General features: G+C 39.3%; 1 protein-coding gene across 2 annotated transcripts in view; it reads right to left on the reverse strand.

Annotated features, from left to right (window-relative positions):
- LOC126298575 (unconventional myosin-Va-like) overlaps positions 1–22,288 on the reverse strand; it is a 150,193-nt gene that overhangs the window by 79,279 nt on the left and 48,626 nt on the right. The window lies entirely within an intron of this gene.

Below are 22,288 nucleotides of genomic sequence, written 5' to 3' on the forward strand. Positions count from 1 at the left end.
ACTAATTAACAGTGAACAGTGAACATTGAATCCACAATATGAAATTACACAATTGCCTAAAAATGAATTTGTTTTGAGTTATGGACAAAATGAACATCAAAGTACAACACACACTTCAATACCATAATGAAATGCCACAATAAACAGATCTGAAATACTGTAATGCTAACTGTGAATAAGCATTTCTTGTTATCCAAAGTTGAGTAACCAACACACAACACAATATTCAGGTAATAAACACTAACTCAGTTCTTCAACAACAGAAAAGCCATTGTTGTGCTTCATGAAACATCCTATTATTTGACCAGTATGGTATAGCACTACCACAGAAAAACTGTCTACACAGGGGCTAGGAACTGGTTATCTCCATTACGGGTACAAACTGGTCTTGTGTTGCATCTCCTTTGGTAACGTGGTAAAACATCAGGACTGTAAAATATTCTCACAAAAAGTAGGGATGTATCACACTGAAACTTCTGCATCCACTGATAGAAAATTTTTGAAAATGTACTAAAATTATATAACCAGCTGTTCAAAATATTCTGCTGAATAGACGAAGTTAACTTAAAATAGGCAGGAAAAAGTACACATTTTAAGAATGTGTTATTCATAGCCTGCCAAAACTTCCTGATTTATAATGTTTTAGTCCTGCAACTATATTATTCTTTTATACACTGATAAGCCAAAACGTTATGACCACTGTCCACCTGTGATATTGAATGCTGTTTGGTGGCACTGAGGGCATGTGATGCTGTAACAAAAGTATGTAAATGGAGCAGACACAGATGGGAAGGGAGGGGGGGGGGGCATTCTAGCAAAGATATGTGCTGCAAATGGAGAAATCCATTGAGGTAAGTGACTTTGACAAAGAGCAGATTATTATTACACACAGCCTGTGAACAAGTGTCTTGAAAACAGCAAAGCTGAATGAACGTTCACATGCTACTGTTTTGGGCATCTACAGAAAGAGGTAGAAGAACAGTGAAACCATCACTAGGTGGTAAATGGTTGGACGTCCATGACTCTTCACAGAATGTGGATTAGATTAGATTAGATTAGATTAATACTTGTTCCACAGCTCATGCATATGACACTTTGTAATGATGTGGAACATGTCAGGTAAATAAAAAATGTCTGAACAAGATATTACATTACACAAAATATTGCATGACACTAATGTTTAAGTTAGGTTTTCTTTTCTTTTTTTTTCTTTTTCTTTTTTTTCCCTCCCTTAATTTATATCTAAAAATTCAGCCAATGAGTAGAAGGAGTTGTCATCTAGAAATTCTTTTAATTTATTTTTAAATGTTGGTTGGCTATCTGTCAGGCTTATGATGCTGTTTGGTAGGTGACCAAAGACTTTTGTGGCAGCATAATTTACCCCTTTCTGAGCCAAGGTCAGATTTAACCCTGCATAGTGAAGATCATCATTTCTCCTGGTGTTATAGCTATGCACACTGCTATTACTTTTGAACTGGGTTGGATTATTAACAAAAAATTTCATAAGTGAATATATATACTGTGAGGATCCTAGATCCTTAAATAGATGTCTGCAGGATGACTATGGGTGGGCTCCAGCAATTATTCTGATTACACATTTTTGAGCAATGAATACTTTTCCACTCAATGATGAATTACCCCAGAATATGATGTCATACGAAAGTAGTTAATGAAAGTAGGCATAGTAAGCTAATTTACTGAGATTCTTGTCACCAAAATTTGCAATAACCCTAATAGCATACGTAGCTGAACTCAGACGTTTCAGCAGACCATCAATATGTTGCTTCCAGTTTAACCTCTTATCAATGGACACACCCAAAAATTTTGAAAATTCTACCTTAGCTACAGACTTCTGTTCAAAGTCTATATTTATTACTGGAGTTGTGCCATTTACTGTACAGAACTGTATATACTGTGTTTTATCAAAATTTAAAATGAGTCCTGTGGGGTTTGGAGGCTTGCCTGCTCTGTAAAGCAGGATAGATGGTGATCTGTGTTACCTTTGCTGAAGGATCACAATGCTGGTGCAGCCTCAAGTGTTTTGGAGCACACCATTCTTTGTGCATTGTTGAACATGGAGCTCTGCAGCAGACCATTCCTACATGTTCACCTGTTGACCCAATGACACTGTCAATTACAACTGCAGTGTGCACGGGCCCATTAGGATTCAACCATCAAGTAATGGAAACATGTCAGCTCTTTGGGTGAAACACACTTTTTCTACACTTTGTTGTAGGTTGTCACCACAAATGCTGTCTTCAAGGTGAACAGGTGGCTCAAAATGAGCAGCATATCACAGACCCAGGCTGGTAGGAGCAGTATTATGATATGGGAGACATTCTCCTGCATTTGCATGGGACTTGTGATAGTAATCAAAGACAAGCTGAGAGCTATGAGCAACCTGTGTCCCTTCATGCTTGACACCTTCCCTGATGGTGATGTCATCTTTCAGCAGTATAATTATCCATATCCCAGAGCCAGAACCACGCTACTGTGGTCTGAGGAGCATTATACTGAATTCAAGTTGATGTCTCCGTAACCATATTCCACAGATTTGATTTATTATTTGTCCTGTAGATCATACAATTTGTACAGCAAAGCACATCATGATATAGGAAAAGTCAATTTGAAAAATTATTTTAAGACGGTATATGACGAGAGATGAGAGAAGTGGTACACAACTCACATAGCACAATTCATATAGGATATATAGACAAAATATAAAAAAAGTGGTGTATGATGAGAGATGACGGCGGTGCATACTGCACATAGCAGAATACATATAAGAGATACAGACAGAATATGAGTAAACAAACAATAATTAAATTATCTTACTAAGTAGAAATATCTACATGTAAATATATAGCTTATTACAAATAATTAAAATATTGTGGCACATACTTCACATAGCAGAATACATATATGAGATACAGGCAGAATATAGATAAGATACAATAATTAAATTATCTTACTGAGCAGAAACATATACAACCGAATAAACAGCTTATTGCAAGTAATTAGAATTTTGTTTCAAGAAATTCATGCACACAATAGAAACAGTGATTTAGTAGCAATTCTTTTAATTTAATTCTCATTATTTTTTGGGTTTTTGCTTGTTTTTATGTCTTTTGGGAGGTGGTTGTATATTTTAATGCCCATACATTTAACCCCATTCCCATATAATTTTGTGTTGTGGGCTATAATTTGTAACTGCATTTTGTTTCTGGTGTTGTGTGTGGCAGTCTGCATTTCTGTCAAGGGCATCCAAGTGCTGTACTGTAAAACAAGCTAGTTCCAATATATAGAGGAATGGCAGTGGCAGGATTTTTAGCTGTTGAAATAGTGGTTTACAGTGTTCAGTTAGTTTTTTACATTTCATTATTCTTACTACTTATTTTTTGTAACTTAAATTGTGAGAGAATCAGAGCTCTTTCCCCATAAGATTAGGCCATAGCTCAAGACAGACTCAAACAGGGCATGGTACACCAGCTTCAAGGTATCTACACTGGCTGTGTCTTTTTAATGATCATAATAGATAGCAGGTTTTACTAAGCTTTTGTGACAATGCCTCAGTATGTGGTTTCCAATTTAGTGTGTTACTGATTGTAAGTCCAAGAAATTTGGTGTCCTGCCTGTTCGTAATGTCATCTTTGCTGATAACTATAACTGCATTGAAGATGGTTAGATTTTGTCTAGTATGGAAGTTCATACTTACAGTTTTTTTAGTATTTATGAGTAGTCTATTTGCTTCAAACCACGATTGTAAATGGCAAGTAGTTTCATTAACTGCATCTTGCAATGTGTCACCCCTACTGGTTATCAGGATATTTGTGTCGTTCGCATACAGAAAGGAGCTGGCATTTGGTACGTGTTCTGGGAGATCATTTATGAACAGTATGAAAAGAAAAGGGCCAAGGACAGATCCCTGAGGCACGCCATTTGTTGTATGTAGTATATCTGACCTGCAGTGCCTGAATGACTCTGATTTTCTTATTTCTACATATTGATTTCTTTGACTAAGGTAGCTATGGAACCAATTTTGGGCTACACCTCTAATCTCATACTTATAATAGAGTTTCAAAAGCAGCAGCTTGTGGTCGACCATGTCAAAGGCCCTGGACTGATCAAGAAATACACCGACAGCAGGTTGTTTATGGTCAACGAAACTTCAGCACTTTTCTAGAAATGCATACAGAGCATGTGTGTTGGACCTATTTTTCTGGAATCTATATTGGGAAGATGTGATTATGTCACTAGAATATAAACATATTTGTAATATAATTAACATACAGTATTCAAATATTTTTGAGAAGGCAGATAGTATAGCAATTGACCTATAGTTTTCCATGTCCGTTTTCTCTCCCTTCTTGTAGAGAGGTATAATTTTAGCAAGTTTTAGCTGGTTTGCAAATGTTCCCTTTAGAAATGAGATATTTATGATATTTGACAGGGGTCCACTGATGTAATTTGAACACTTAAGAAGTAAGAAGCAGGGTACCAGATCATGCCCTGCAGAATAAATCTTTTTTTAATAATATCTTCAATTTCATATGGTGTTGTAGCAGATAGGAAAAAGGAGTTTAGAGGAGTATTATTTTTGTGACAAGAGCGTGCAGTGTTTGGAGAGTTAGTCAGGAGATTTGTGGGAGGAGAGTGAACAGTATTTGAAGAGTTGGTTACGAGATTTGTGGAAATTTTTGAAAAATAGCTGTTGGATTTATTGGCAATTTTATGTGCATTTTCAGTCTTTTGTCCTTCTATATTTAGTGTGATTTTATCCTTTATCGTTAACTTTCTACCAGTCTGTTCATTTACTATACCCCAGATGGTCTTATATTTGTTGGAAGAGCACCTAATTGTTTTATCATTATGAGCCTTTTTAGCCCATTTGATAACTCTCCTGTATGTTTTCTTTGTAATTTTTATAGCATACCCTGAACTCTTCAGTCTGTCCAATTTGCTAAGTCTGTGCAGCAGCCTCATCTTTTCTGATGGAGTTTTAATACCTTTTGTGACCCAAGCATTCTGTTTTTTGTTAGTGATAGTCTGTTTTCTCTGGACAATGGCAATTAAAGTAATATTCAAATATCTGCAGAAAATTGTCATCTCTTTCATTTGTTGTTGAGGAAGTAAATACACTTTGCCAGTCTTCTTTCTCTAAGCTAACAAGGAAACCTCCCCATCTCTCTCCCCCCCCCCCCCCTCAGATTTAGTTATAAGTTGGCACAGTGAATAGGCCATGAAAAACTGAACACAAATCAATCGAGAAAACAGGAAGTTGTGTGGAACTATGAAAAAATAATCAAAATATACAAACTCAGTAGTCCATGCGCAAGATAGACAGCAACAAGGAGCGGCTGAACTCAGGAACGCCATGGTCTTGTGGTTAGTGTGAGCAGCTATGGAACGAGAGGTCCTTGGTTCAAGTCTTCCCTTGAGTGAAAAGTTTAATTTTTTATTTTAAAACAATTATTATCTGTCCTTCCGTCCGTCTGATGAGAGGTAACTGCGCCATAGAATGGGGATGCTACACCTAAAAAACATATCCCTGTCATGTGATGCACATGCCATCACCAGCATTGTATAGAATATGTTGTTGTTGTTGTTGTCGTCTTCAATCCTGAGACTGGTTTGATGCAGCTCTCTATGCTACTCTATCCTGTGCAAGCTTCTTCATCTCCCAGTACTTACTGCAACCTACATCCTTCTGAATCTGCTTAGTGTATTCATCTCTTGGTCTCCCTCTACGATTTTTACCCTCCACACTGCCCTCCAATGCTAAATTTGTAATCCCTTGATGCCTCAGAACATGTCCTACCAACCGGTCCCTTCTCCTTGTCAAGTTGTGCCACAAACTCCTCTTCTCCCCAATTTTATTCAATACCTCCTCAATAGTTATGTGATCTACCCATCTAATCTTCAGCATTCTTCTGTAGCACCACATTTTGAAAGCTTCTATTCTCTTCTTGTCCAAACTATATATCTATCGTCCATGTTTCACTTCCATACATGGCTACACTCCATACAAATACCTTCAGAAACGACTTCCTGACACTTAAATCTATACTCGATGTTAATAAATTTCTCTTTTTCAGAAACGCTTTCCTTTCCATTGCCAGTCTACATTTTATATCCTCTCTACTTCGACCATCATCAGTTATTTTGCTCCCTAAGTCGAAAAACTCCTTTACTACTTTAAGTGTCTCATTTCCTAATCAAATTCCCTCAGCATCACCCGACTTAATTCGACTACATTCCATTATCCTCGTTTTGCTTTTATTGATGTTCATCTTATATCCTCCCTTCAAGACACTGTCCATTCTGTTCAAGTGCTCTTCCAGGTCCTTTACTGTCTCTGACAGAATTACAATGTCATCGGCGAACCTCAACGTTTTTATTTCTTCTCCATGGACTTTAATACCTACTCCGAATATATCAGACGCGTTTTCCTGTGGGGAAATCGGTTGACCTATGACCTTGCGATCAAATATTTTTGGTTCCCATTGGAGAGGCACGTCCTTTTGTCTACTAATCGCACGGCTGCAAAACACAGACACTAAACTTATTACAGTGACCAGTAACGTCAGTGAACGAACGGACAGATCATAACTTTGCGAAAATAAGGAAGTAAACTTCTCTCTCGAGGTATGACTTGAACCAAGGACCTCTCGTTCTGTATCTGCTCACGCTAACCACAGGACCATGGCGCTCCTGAGTTCAGCCGCTCCTTGTTGTTGCCTATCTAGCGCATGGACTACTCAGTTTGTATATTTTTCTTTTTTTCTTTTTTTTTTTTCTTAGTTCCACACAACTTCTTCCTGTTTTCTCAGTTGATCTGTGTTCAGTTTTTCAAGGCCTATCCACTGTGCCAACTTATAACTAAATCTGAGGAGGGTGTGATGGGGAGGTTCCCTTGTAAGTACAAAGTTGTTTATGTTGATATCACTATAACTTCTACATTTAATAACTGTTTCTCCTGTTACGAGTACATTGAGTGGTGGATTAAAATATATTGTTAGTGCACTGTGATCTGAAAAACCAACATCTATAATTTTTACAGTGCAATATATAACTTTCATATTTAAGTTGAATGACATCATTAAATTTAAAAATTGGGACCTTCGAGTAGATTTTTCAAGGAAATCAATGTTGAGATCACCACATATTATTATATTTTTTTAGTTGTTGTGACAAGCTTTTTCTAGCAATAGTGCAAAGTTTCTGAGGAAGACTGAAAAGTTACCACTAGGTGATCTATACACACATTATATACATATTTAGGTCAGCAAGTACTACCCCAGCTATTTCAATGTCTTTGTCTAAGGAATACACTTCACTGATGTAAATCCTATGGAACCCATCCAGGTCTTCATCGGTGCTATCATGATGTACGTACCTGTGCACAGACACCTAATGACACATACCTCCACAAACCTACCAACAAACTGTTGGATCCCTCATATGCAGAATCAGTGGTATATATCATTCCAAAGAAGGGGAATCACATTATTAAGCAGGTAGTCATAAGGTTTCGGTTCCTCGATGTATTAAGAATATCCTTTGTAAAAAAACTATGCTACTAATATATAAGACATCAAAGAATGGAACACTGATGATACAACATGTTCCCATAAAACACCATTATTACCTACAGGCAGTGCAGGTACTGTTATTAAATCCTGATATTCTGTAAAAGATGCCTGAGTGGATAGAAAAGGTATTCAATTCCTGATCCCTGCTGATACTAGGATGCTAACAGATGTCAATGTCAGATTACAAACTAACATTTGTTTTGTGTGGGTGAAGTTAACTGACAACAGTATAATAAAGTACTGAGAATGATTAGCATTTAACATCATTCTAATGAAGGAATCAACCTTTTCCTTCTTAACGGACCATCCCATCATTCACCATAACTAATTTAGGGCTGGCATTTTACCACAAAGAGGTGTGTTTGAAACATGGTGGGATGGTGTCTCTCTGTAAAAAGTTAAGAACTGCCATGTGTGTACATGGCATGTTGCTTGCCAATGATAGCTTACTCTGAAGGCAATAGTGTTGAAGGTTAACATCAATCATAATTAGCTACGCATTCCTCCATACCATTTCAAACCACCACTATATCACACATATTCAACATGGAAGGAGGTACAAAAATGTCATACTTGTTAATTGCCAATTATTTAATTTGTGCACACTAATACAAAATGGTGTATGGTACATCTGAGATGTGCCCAACTTTCCCACACATTCTTTGAGCACTCGATGTGATACCTCTTTTTCTTTTTCATATGATGTGTCCCAATGCAAGTAAGCACAGTGGAAAGCCAATGATGTGATCAGCGAGATGGAACAACAGGATGATCAGTGGAAGACATAAAATCTGTAAACAAGTTTGTGATCATGTTTTGCTCATTATTCATAAATATCTGACTTCACATATAAATACACAAACAGTTATAGTAAATTATGTATTAATAAAACAAAAAATCCATTTCAGTTGCCAGTAATTTCTTATTTAATGCATGACCAGTTTTTAAGCCTAAAGCTTCATCTTCATCTGCCACCAAATAATTACGGAAGCTTCCATGTTGTGCTGTTGAGATAAGCACTGCAGTTGATGACTTTATGCTCCCATGCACTTTTTGGTGTGTGTGTGTGTGTGTGTGTGTGTGTGTGTGTGTGTGACCCCCATGAGTGACTGGCTTGAACACAACACATTAATGTTTCCATAATAATTTGGTGGCACCCAAAGGTGAAGTTTTAGGTTTCAAAACCAGTCATGCAATAAACAAGAAATTATGGCAACTGAAGGAGATTCTTGTAATTTATTAATATGTTCCTGAGCTGTAGATGTTTGTCTGATCAAACATTGTGAATTATAGAGTGACATGTGCTCAAGATTAATATTTATGAATAAACTAACAAGAAGACTCTGAGAACCTTTAATACTGCACCCATTGTGTTTGTAGAAGGGATAAAAAGAAGATAAGCATAGCAAACAAAAAAAAAAATTAATCACAACCTGGAGACGTAACAGTCTTACCACCTGTTGCCTTCATAGGGCCTCAATTCAGCAATGAAGAGAGTACACAGGTTTCATATCATACACAGCTGAAGCCACCCATTGATCATCTGATTCTGTACTCCTAAAATTGTGGGGATGTTGACTAAAATTTTGTACTGACTTTTCCAAATAGTCCAAAACATTTGTTATATGATTCAGAAAGACAACTGAAATATGATATGGGATCTAAGTATTTGTCAAATCAGTAATATATGCATGGAGCCCTGCAAAATAGCTTGTTGTTATCTTGGAAGTTGGTAACATAAGCTAACAATCATCAGGAAGATACAGAAGAGTGAGAAATAATTGGTCACAAAGAATGTTTAAATAAATGTTCAGGTTCATGCTCATGTAACCCGAATGAGGTTTGGTACAAAAACACTTCCAAAACATTGTAACAAGCTCTCACTTGAACTACACCATGGGTTAAAAGCCTGAGTAGGCTGTTGGTGTAACCAGTGTCTGGCTTAATTTGAAAAGAAGCAAAAGTAACTCTCTGGAATACACTGCATGCCTTCAGTCAATTCCTATCCATTATCAGTGTTTTTTACTCACAGATATGTGTATATTTGTATGCTGCTGTGAACAATGGCCTTTTATAAGGTACTTCAACTAAAAATGGCCATTGCATGCCATTCCATTCATAAGGTTTTATCTGAAACTAGCCAAGACTGCAATACATTCACCAACAGCAACAATTCCTGTTAGATTTGAAATGGAATGTTAATGACAAGGCAAGACACTTGGACTCCTGTCTCTGTTGGTTAGGGTTCTTTATGACCAATGTTCTCATGCAGTGTTACATGACAGCATGTAATACACCATTCCTCGTACACGTGTTGGACAGTCTGCAATAATACAACAAAAAATCAGGCAACTTTATTCATGAAGTGATAATGGGGAGATCGAAACACAATTGCTCATTTCTCACATTCTGTCATGTCTCTACATTGATCCTTATTACTGTGTTGATTCCATAGAACCACAGGCTTCACTGTAATGACTTATGTCAACAACAGAGTGTCCTGTGACCACTTGGTGTCAGTTCTAGACAATCTTCAGCAATCCAAAGGAAACTGAGTACTCACTTTTGCTGACTTTGTCAAAATTCAAGACAAGCAACATGTCATAAGTTTTATATTGAGGACTGAATTCCTCGAAGTCAAGATCGAAAATAAATTTTTATTTTGAGTACTAGGTTCAGCTGCACATGACCCATCTTCACAGCCTTGTAATGTTATATAAACCACACAGTCCAGTTTTATGTAATATTCTACCAAACTGCTAATTTACAAAGGCTCAACATATTTAAACAGTAAACTACATGTCCTCATAACAAACAAAAGTATTAGAAACACTGTTAACATAAAACATTATAGACCATAACTGAGGTCCAAATAACAGTAGACAATTTTTGTCATAATGCTAGTAGTAAGTAATAACAATAGATTATAAAAATAAAAATTTATTTATGATCGTGACTTCGAGGCTTTCCAATCCTATATTCTACAGGGTGAGCTGAAATTTGCAGTGTATCCTGTTATGTCAAAAATCCTGCAGGAATGAAGAAACCTGAATGTTCCAGTACAGTATGAGTGAGGTGGTCTATCTTATACAGTACATACAATACATGGGTGCCATCTTGAATCTAAGTCCATTTTCTTATGTGGAAAATGGGGCGTGTGGTATATTAAATATTATCAGCATTTTCTGACAAGTACATTCCTGTAAACAGATCTGGAATAGCAGGTATGGCTCAAAAGTTACAACACTTCATTTTTGTTGCAGGTAACTGCCTAGGGCTTTTACTAGTCATAGCAGCAGATTTTAGGACTTGGCACCCAGAAAGACCTGAAGTTTCACACAACACTGTCAGGTGCTTAATTTCCAAATTCCGAGAAATTAGGACTGGTGTCTGACAAAGCACAGAGTGGACATCCTAAAAGTGCTACTGATGAGACAACCTCAAGAATGGTTTTGGTGTCCTTCATGAAAATCCCACATTGCAGCATACAACATTTGTCAGCATAATGTGGAATCAGTCATTGATCATATGAATCCTTCATTCTTATCAATGGCATCCACTCGAAATTCAGCTACTCCGGCACCTAGCAGAGGATGACCCAGACAGATGTATGCAGTACAACTGCATGTAAATATAGGTCACTATCTGAAAATTTTAAGTTGTTCTCTGATAATTTGTAAAGCCTTCTGAACTGTCTAAGCAGTCAATCAAAATACACAATTATAGTTAGAGATTTCAATGTTACTTTTACGGACAACTGTACAAAAGGGCAGAAACTGATTAATCTGCTAAAATTTTACAGTATGGATATATGTCTAGAAGATACCATCATATATGTCAGCAAAAGTGAAACTACTATTTACCAAATTTTCATTGACAAATCAAAATGAGCCTTAAAATGAGTTGTTCAATATAGGTTTCTCTGATTCTCTACCAATTAAGGGGAGCCGGAATGATGATTATGACAAAATTAACCTTTTTGGTTTTTTCCATTATAAAATTATTTAGAGTTTTCTGAATAAAACAAATCAGGTTTCACCATTCTAGGTGTGTTTTTTATCACTGCAAAGTTGACACGCTGCGTAAACAGTTGTAGAGGCTTCGTGTGTCACCTTTGACAGCGCCACTCGCTGACTGCAAGCAGGGTATCTTTGCAGAATTAGACAGTATTTTGTTTTCCAATGTTGTATGGCTTTATCTCTGTGGCAAGTGACCGTTCATATCGGTAAACATAAACGCTATACCATGTACGTTGACTTCTGGAGTTTGCTTTGTGTTGTTTAGCTGTTCAATTTTGCATATTTGACGAATTTTGCACATACCTGTTTTATGTATTTGGTTTGTGGATATCAATATGCCCCGTTTCAGCAATCGAGTGTTTAAGAAAAGGCACAATGAGTGGAAGAAGAAATCTTTTGTTGTTTTGAAGGGAAATGCTGCTCAGACTGCTTCAGCGACTGCTCCGAATGAATGTTCAAAAATAGTTCAAATGACTCTGAACACTATGGGACTGAACTTCTAAGGTCATCAGTCCCTTAGAACTTAGAACTATTTAAACCTAACTAACCTAAGGACATCACACACATCCATGCCCAAGGCAGGATTTGAACCTGTGACCATAGCAGTCTCGTGGTTCCAGACTGTAGTGCCTAGAACTGTTTGGCTACCCAGCTGGCTCCAAATGAATGTGATAGAACCTCTTCCAGCAAGAAACTTTGTGATGGCAAATAAAAATTTGAAAACTATGAAAGTGACAGTAATGATGTGAATGAAATAATTAACATTTACCTGCTCTCTAATATTTTGGAACATAACGTATTACGCAAAGTTTGCAAAGAATGAAGAGTGGAATTGAAAATAACTTCATACATTGGTTTGGCATGTAAAATGTTATTGAAGTGTAACAAATGTTCTGCAGAAGTTTCTTTTTCTAATTCTAAGGTTTCCTCATAGTGGTAATAGTGGAAAGAAGGTGTATGATACAAATGTTAGACTAGTGTATGGCTTGCATTGCATTGGCAAGGGCAGTGCTGCGGGGACTATTTTATGTGGAATTATGAACTTGCCAGAACCACCAACCAAGTCTGGATTTTATAATGAATTGGTGGGATCTTCTGCTGAAGATATTGCTCAAGCAACAATGAAGAAAGCAGTGGAAGAAGCTGTGACAGATAATGAGAATTGTAGAGATTTAACTGTTGCTTTAGATGGATCATGGCAACGTACAGGTCATATATCTCTAAATAGAGTTGTGACAGCTACCAGTGGAGACAGTTGCAAAGTAACTGATGTTGCTATTCTCTCAAAACATTGCAGATGTAAGGGCAATACCAAGGACGAACATGGTGAAAGTTGTGAAGCAAATTTTCATGGCATGAGTGGAGCAATGGAAGTAGAGGGAGTGAATGCAATTTTTTCCAGATCTCAGGATTGGTGTAATGTACGATAGACTAACTATGTAGGAGATGGTGATTCTAAGGAGTATAAAGCTGTAGAGGAACTCAAACCTTATGACAATGAAATTCACATTAAAAAACAGAAGTGCATTGGACATGTGCAGAAGCACATGGAGGCTCGCTTGCACAAACTAAAGCAGACAGGTAAAGGAATATGCCCACAAAAACTGTTTGCCAAAACCTGTAATTGATGTAATAAAGCCCATATTCAGAGATTTATCACAGTCAAGTTTATTGGAAAAGTGTTTACATGGGAAAACACAAAATCCAAATGAAAGTGTAAATAATTTAATTTGGAAAAAATGTTCAAATGTGTGTGAAATCTTATGGGACTTAACTGCTAAGGTCATCAGTCCCTAAGCTTACACACTATTTAACCTAAATTATCTTAAGGACAAACACACACACCCATGCCCGAGGGAGGACTCCAATCTCCGCCGGGACCAGACGCACTGTCCATGACTGCAGTGCCTTAGACCGCTCGGTAATCGCGCACGGCTTTAATTTGGATTAGGATTCCCAAAAGAGTGTTTGTATGGATAAAAACATTTCATTTTGGAGTGTATGATGCAGTGGCAACATATAATGAAGGAAACATTATCAAATGTGATGTGCTGCATCGTTTAGGTTTCCAACCAGGACACACCACCATTTCCACAATGTGCCTAATTGATGAAGAAAGACTAAGAGGTGCAGGAAGAAGAGACAAAAGCCTACAACATGCAGCAAAAGGGAAGAAAAGACCAGTGAAAAGGAAACTAACACTGGAAAAAGAAGAGGATGCTGATAATCCATCATATGGGGCAGGAATGTATTAAAAAACTTTGGAAGCCATTTCCCGTAAATCTTCATCTTTGAGGAACATTTCCTCAAAATACTGCTAACGGTATATCAATGAAATTTATACACAATATTGTTTACTTCTTTTCCTTCATTTTTATAACAAATTGTGAAAGATATTGCATAATTCAAGAGTTGTAGAAGAAAAAACGCAAAATTTTAGAGAAAAAATAAGCATATGTTTAAAAAATTGTAAAACAAAAACCAATACGTATTTCTTAACGTGGCATTATAACTTTGTAGAGAAATATTCACTGAACATGTAAACCAAATTTCACAGCAATATGTTTAATGGTTTTAGAAAAATGTTCCTTCTATTTGCTAAAATTAACATGGAGGAGATGGATCATTCCAGTTCCACTTAAGACTGTTTTTCACTTTGATTAGACCCAGATCTCGGGAGCCGGCTGTCAGTTACCAAGTAACGGCTAGCGTGGGCTGCCTCCACCTCTCTTTGTAAAACATTTTAAGCATGTGCATATCGGGTTCTCCATTAGGTTAAGCTCCAAGATCACACAAACACGTGGACACTGGAGCATACATCATGGGCCAAGCTGGTGTTCGCTGCGCCAAACACCAATGAAGGCGGCCAGATGCCGAAATTAAACATTACAATAACATCAGCTGTAAGCTGGAATGACAACGCATCAACATGGGTTTAAATGGTCCAACATCAGCTGTAAGCTGGAATGACAACGCATCAACATGGGTTTAAATGGTCCAAATGGCTCTAAGCAGTATGGGACTTAACATCTGAGGTCATCAGTCCCCTAGTCTTAGAACTACTTAAACCTATATGAAACTTCCTGGCAGGTTAAAACTTTGTGCCAGACTGAGACTCGAACTCGGGACCTTTGCATTTTGCGGGCAAGTGCTCTACCATCTGAGCTACCCAAGCACGACTCACGCCCCGTCCTCACAGCTTTACTTCCACCAGTACCTCATCTCCTACTTTCCAAACTTCGCAGAAGGTCTTCTGCAAACTCCTGGAAGAAAGGATATCGCAGAGACATGGCTTAGCCACAGCTTGGGGATGTTTCCAGAATGAGGTTTTCACTCTGCAGCGGAGTGTGCGCTAATATGAAACTTCCTGGCAGACTGGGTAGCTCAGACAGTAGAGCACTTGCCCGCGAAAGGATAAGGTCCCGAGTTCAAGTCTCAGCCTGGCACACAGTTTTAATCTGCCATTCTACTTAAAACTAACTAACCTAAGGACGTCACACACATCCATGCCCGAGGCAGGATTCGAACCTGCGACCAAAGTAGGCGCGTTGTTCTGGTCTGAAGCGCCCAGAACCGCTCTGCCACAGCGGCCGGCATCAACAAGGGAATAAGGAGCGATCAGACGAATGAGCTCAACAGGAGATGTAACAACTAGACATAGAAACATCAAATCAAAAATGATGGCAAAACACTCACCCTAGCATGCTTAGGGTCACTATACACAGTTTACAGACCTCGAAATTACTCCTAAATAATAATACATTACACTGATGTGCCGAGACCCAAAGAACTCGTAAATTACGAGGCTTGTGAGGCACTCCAAACCCCACGTGTATACATTTGCCTGACAGATGTGCTGTTTACAGAGTTAGTGGCAGAATGACTTGCAATTTTCAGATGTCAGAACCTGCTGCTATGCGTCTATCTGTTTCATTGTAAGAGGCTTTTCCCGTTAGTAATTGTCATTTTATATATAAGGTTGATGCACTCATAGTATAATTTCTGAACTGTGATCAGATGTGAACAGTGGTCACTATACATCTCTGGAAAGCTTTATTATGGTCGTATCACAAGGAGCAAATGTTTTAAGAAAATAGGTTTTTCATTTTACGTTTCGATAACATAGATTATCCTAGAGAAACCGGAAAAAAGGATGTATGTCATGCGCTTGGAATATATTTCTTACATTGGAATATTAACAGGGCTAGAATCCATACGAGCGATAGGTTGGAAACTTACGCGATCTAACATTATAGCCCGTTTTAAGTGGATAACGTTGTAGCCATAGGAGTGCGTGTGTTTATTTTCTCTCTCTCTTAACAGTACCTTCCAGCTACTGGTCCTAGACTCTGGAATAATAGTTTTAAACTGATGGCTTGGTTGATTTACGTAAGAATGCCTTTAACTCCAGCCATCTGAATTTCCATCACGCATAAAAAATCACACATTTCTAGTTCTTCTTCTTCTTCTTCTTAACCGTCTGCTATTAGATCACAATACTTTCAAATCTTTCACTATATGCAGATAAGGAGTGCTAACCTCCTGGACATGGGTGCATCTCGAGAAATTTTGTACACTTGGATTGGCGAGGACTCAGCGAGCTCCATCCATTCACAAGACGTGAAATGTAGCAGACTAATTCTGGTCGGCTACAGATTAAATAGCTACCAGTGCTGCATGGTGGGTTGGTCAATGATAGTGTGAGGCTGGTCTTTCAGCCTCTAATTTTAGCATAAGACTGCACGAATGTTCTGTGACTCCCATCAGCATAGACATAGATCGTAAATCAAACAATATGCTCTAGGTGTTAGAAATATGTAAAGTGGTGTCTATGTGTTCGAGAATTAGCAATGAATGGATGTAATGCACAGTCATCTATCCAGATTAGCGAAGTGGTTCAAATGGTTCAAATGGCTCTCAGCACTATGGGACTTAACATCTGTGGTCATCAGTCGCCTAGAACTTAGAACTACTTAAACCTAACTAACCTAAGGACATCACACACATCCATGCCCGAGGCAGGATTCGAACCTGCGACCGCAGCGGTCAAGCGGTTCCGGACTGAGGCGCCTACAATCGCACGGCCACACTGGCTTAGCGAAGTGGAGAAGGGGTGGTTTAGCTATGATACTGAAATTGGGAAACATGCTTCACATCATTGGTCGGTGCTGAAATTAATTTATAATTGGTAAAATTGTTCATATAATCAGTTGTAATGCTTATTATTTCAGTAGATCGGCGTAGTCTTTTCTGTCCACTGACACGATGTTGGTTACCACATAATGATTGACTGACAACACTTGTTCGAGTCGGAGAAAAAGTTTTGTGGAGGGGCGACACCTTCTGGGGGATGCTAGCACCGAAACAGTGATCACGTACATGACTGCGATATGAGGAATCAGTCAAAATGGAACGCATAGCAATCAGATTCGGACTGCAGTTTGGAAAAACACTTGAACGCGGCAAGACTATTCCAATTTCGTTATCTTGTAATTGAAATTTATTTAAAATCATCGAGTGTATGTTATAGTGACAGCAGTAACAAATTTATTTACACCGTGTGAGGTCTAGAGGTGTCCCAGCAGACCTATCACGCCTCCAAAATTCAAACTTCCCGCAAAAGGGGGCTTGGCAGGGAGGTGTGGCATTCTCCCGCTATCTTGGGTAACCGTACTCACATCAACAGCTGATGTCAATCGCGTCACCATGGGAGGTCTAGTTTTGTGCGAGAGAGCGTGTTAATGTCAGTTTAGAACCTGACACAGACCTCAACGTCATGGCGGGGAAAAATAAATAAAATGTCTGATGGTGTACAAAGCGTGTTAGAGCAGAAAAATTAATGTTTCAAACAATGAGACAGGGTGCGTCTCTTGCGACTTACAGTATAGTCTTCAGGATACGATCATTGTCCTACGGTACAGGTGATGAAACCTTAAACTGAGGTGTGCAGTTGATCACATGTCACATGTGCTCGATGCCTGCATGCGTCTGGTATTTTGTTTTCGATATATGGTAGGAGAGTGATGCGGTGAAAATCTTATCGAGTTGTCTATTAAATTAAGTTAGTGGAACTTTTATAATTGGTAATATTTCTCTGTTGGATGGTACAGAATAATGAAGATAGATGTGAATGGACACGGATCTGTAGTACTTTTATGTAGTTTGGCGGCGCACTGTCGTACGGTAGAAAAAATCATTGTCCTTCTCAGTTTCGGTTTCCACTGAATGGTCAAAACACAGTCCTGTTGCAGTAACGCAGCTTAGCCTGTTTCTACATGGTTTGCAGAAGGTGGTAGAAATATTTTCCCCCGTCTCCTACTCAGTTGCGATTTAAATTGGAACGATCAGATTCGTACAGCTGGAGAAATGGCAGCAGTTACATGGGGGCCAACTAAAACGAAGTTGGAATTTTACAGTAGCAGATCAGCTCGAGAAAGGTGAGTCGTTTGGAGATATGAGAGTGCTAGAAATATGAATGATTAGTAGCTGTAACAAAGGACTCCTCCATAGCATCCTACGCAGGTATGTACTTGAATGCGAGGACTTGATTCAAAATCGAATACTGCATTTCTAGCGGATAGCGTAGCACTAGAGATCTGAAAAGCTAGCGTACATTCTTACAACCTCAGTCAGCAGATCATCCACTGTTTGAGATCCTTCTCAATCAAGCATCGCCTATAGCTCAGTCGATATATCAAGGAACCTCTGACACGGCATAGAGAGAGAATGCTTTACAAATACTGGACAAATATCTAGCCGCGGTGACTTGAGGGGGTTGAAAATACCGGTTTCATAATACATTCCTTAGTAGAATATTTTTTTTAATTGCGAGCATCTGGCTTCTAAAGTATGTGTTTGTGTTCTGAGATGTGTAATGGAGATGACTATGTTCAGTGGTAAGGAAGGCTTGTATTTGACGTGGAATACTGTGACAGCAAAGGGAAGAGTATGTCAAGTGATAAGAATGGTACAGATATTTCTATTTTCAGAGCCATAAGCAGGATGTGTTTTGGATACTTCGCTCATTGTCGAATGTCATTCAATTGTAAGTATAGCGATCAAATACATATGTGTTCGATTTGGTACGATGATTCTGTCTATGCATGGACTGTGGTGGGAATCATTCAAGTTTCCCATTAACGGTGGGAGGCCATCCGAATGGAGAGGGCTGTTGCAATGCAGGAATGTATTTGACTTAACCGTGTAGTCGTCTAGACGACTGAATAGCGAATTAATACTTAGTATGTGTTCGACAGCTTTTGTGACCAAGATTGAATATGGATGTGTGTTTGCACTGGGTCATTATTCCGTTATCATGTAAATTGTTCGGTCGAGCGCTCCTTCGCATTTGACTTCTTTATTCAGTTGAGATGAGGTCGATTGTGGTATACAGGGTGTTACAAAGCCAAACTGTCAGGAAACATTCCTCGCACACAAAGAAAGAAAATATGTTATGTGGATATGTGTCCGGAAACGCTTACTTTCAATGTTAGAGCTCATTTTATTAGTTCTCTTCAAATTACATTAATCATGAAATGGAAACACACAGCAACAGAACGTACCAGCGTGACTCCAAACACTTTGTTACAGGAAATGTTCAAAATGTCCTCTGTTAGCGAGGATACATGCATCCACCCTCCGTCACATGGAATCCCTGATGCGCTGATGCAGCCCTACAGAATGGCGTATTGTATCACAGCCGTCCACAATACGAGCACGAAGAGTCTCTACATTTGGTACTGGAGTTGCGTAGACAAGAGCTTTCAAATGCCCCCAAAAATGAAAGTCAAGAGGGTTGAGGTCAGGAGCGCGTGGAGACCATGGAATTGGTCCGCCTCTACCAATCCATCGGTCACCGAATCTGTTGTTGAGAAGCGTACGAACACTTCGACTGAAATGTGCAGGAGCTCCATCGTACAAGAACCACATGTTGTGTCGTACTTGTAAAGGCACATGTTCTAGCAGCACAGGTAGAGTATCCCGTATGAAATCATGGCAGTGAATCGTGGAAGTACAGTACATACTGACGAAACTAAAATGAGCTCTAACATGGAAATTAAGAGTTTTCGGACACATGTCCGCATAACATCTTTTCTTAATTTGTGTGTAAGGAATATTTCCTGAAAGTTTGGCCGTATCTTTTTTGTAATACCCTGTATACATTTTAAACGCACCATAGGTTACGAATAACAACGAAGATTCTTCTCTTCTAAATCGATCCACTGAATCCGTCCTTTCGGTCCAGAGATACTCTACAAGACTGATACTTGCTCTCTGGCTTTCGTCACCACACTGACACGTTTGCCGGTTGTCTAGATATGAGAAAGACGTTATTTGACTTTGTAAATTATAGGGAGTGATTTGGAATCTGTTAAAACACGGAAATCTGTATTCGTGATTGGAAATATCGGTTTAGACGTAAATGTGTTCGGAGAGGTGATAAGTTTCTTAGTCTAACGTGAAAAACTATATAGTTTTTTGCTCATAAAACTGGACTTCGTCTATTTTAGTGAAGAATAGGACATTTATTGTAATCGGAAATGTTTCGCTTGATTATAGGAGCGAAGTTGATGTTAAATAAATAATAATCGAACGCTGAACGGTGGCTCTCGTGCGGTCCTTCCCGAGCGTACTACGGTACATAAAACCTAAGTCTGTGAACACGAGGCCTTGTGGGGCTGTGGCAGCGGTGCTTCGTAGCCATTAGGGACGAATAGGATGCATTTGGAGTAGGGTGTCCATTCGTCCCGTTTTTCCCGGGACAGTCCCTTTTTTACAAAATAGTAGGAGCTCGATCTCGTAGTTTGTGACTATATGGATGAGAAGGCAGTCTTTTAGGACAAGGATCTCTCACTGGCTTCGGTTAGGGTGATCTTTTAGTAGGCGTGTGTACTGAACTCTGACGCCAAACAGGGATAGATGGTATGTGCTTGGAGCTAATAAACTTTTTTAAAATCATCTCTGTCGAACTGCAGGATCTAGTGAGTTGAACGTTTTTCTCCTAGGTTGTAGGTGTAGGGTAGAGTCTGAAAGATTCTGTCGCTGGTTTCGAGTGGTATAATTTTTTTCCTAAACAGGATAACACGACTTGTCAGTTTTTGCGTAGTATTGCGGCTCTTGTGCTGTGCTATGCATATAGTTGTGTAATTAAAGCATGATGAGGTGAGTTGTATAGTAATTTTTTGCCATTTTAAGCCGTCCCTATGCAGCGCTAAGCATATAGTTGTGTAAGTAGGGCCGGTCGCGGTGGCCGAGCGGTTCTAGGCGCTACAGTCTCGAACCGCGCGACCGCTACAGTCGCAGGTTCGAATCCTGCCTCGGGCATGGATGTGTGTGATGTCCTTAGGTTAGTTAGGTTTAAGTAGTTTTAAGTTCTAGGGGATTTATGACCACAGATGTTGAGTTTCATAGTGCGCAGAGCCATTTTTTTGTGTAAGTAGGACCGATCTTTGTGATACATTATGTAATTAGGATGGATATTTGGGTCAGATTCCCGAGCAAAATAAATGGAGTACACTAACCTAACCTTCCTCTCCTGCATCTGAAGAGTTTCGATGCGTTAGGGGGGTTGCACTTAAGCTTTCCATACAGTGGAATCAGGGTTCGAGTGGTTGATAAATCGGGGTTTTTACTTGCACTGAGTGTTTGGAATTATTTTCGGGTGATTAAGCGTCGTGAGCGTGTTTGTCTACATCATTTGGGTGATCTACGAGTAATTTTCACGTCTGCATGGTATGTACTGGTTTATTTCGGTGATTTAGGAGTTGGGTTGTTTGAGTGAGGAGACCGGAGAGTGAGGTCATCGGTCTCATCGGATTTGGGAAGGACGGGGCAGGAAGTCGGCCATTCCCTTTCAGAGGAACCATCCCAGCATTTGCCTGGAGCAATATAGGGAAATCATTGAAAACGTAAATCAGGATGGGGCCGAACTCGAGACTGAACGTCGTCCTCCCAAATGAGAGTCCAGACTTCGTAATTTACGAGTTGTTTGCATCTCGGCACATCAGTGTAATGTATTATTATTTACGAGTAGTTTCGAGGTCTAAACTGTATATAGTGACTCTAAGCACGTTAGGGTGAGTGTTTTGCATCAGCGTAATAAATAAATTAGGTGAAATGCGTAGCTAAATAAATTGTTTCAAAAAATAAATAAAGTACACTCCCTATTCTCTCCAGCAGCCCAGAACACGCGGATTCCCTTTTCACATCAATGTTCCTCCTCTCTAGACCGCTGGCATGGTGAGTGCTTTGCATCAGCGTAATGAACTAGGTGAGATCTGTAATTCGATGTACAGTAGAGCGTCGATTACCCGAACGTCGGTCAACCGAACGACCGCTTAACCGAACTGTGTGCTCGCTCGCACCTGTTACTCTCCCCGTCCATCATCCCCCTCACTCCCAAACCAAGTTTCCCACAGTAGTCACCGCACTGGGCCACCGCTGGCTGAACATTGCTTCTAATGGGGCCTTCACAAGGCGCTGCTGTCCGGCCAAGCTGCCAGTCGCTGTGTTTCAACAATCAGCACGCTTTTGTCGGCTTGGCACTGGCAGTAGAAGTAGCGGCAGTATCAAAATTGTTCACAGCAACAGCTGCGTCAGCTTAGAGTTGAGGTGTGCCGCTCCGCGCAGTTTGAAGGATTGCGCGCCCCCAAGAAGAGCTTCTCACGGTGCAAACTG

The sequence above is a fragment of the Schistocerca gregaria genome, chromosome X (genome assembly GCF_023897955.1).
Source record: "Schistocerca gregaria isolate iqSchGreg1 chromosome X, iqSchGreg1.2, whole genome shotgun sequence".
Taxonomy (NCBI): domain Eukaryota; kingdom Metazoa; phylum Arthropoda; class Insecta; order Orthoptera; family Acrididae; genus Schistocerca; species Schistocerca gregaria.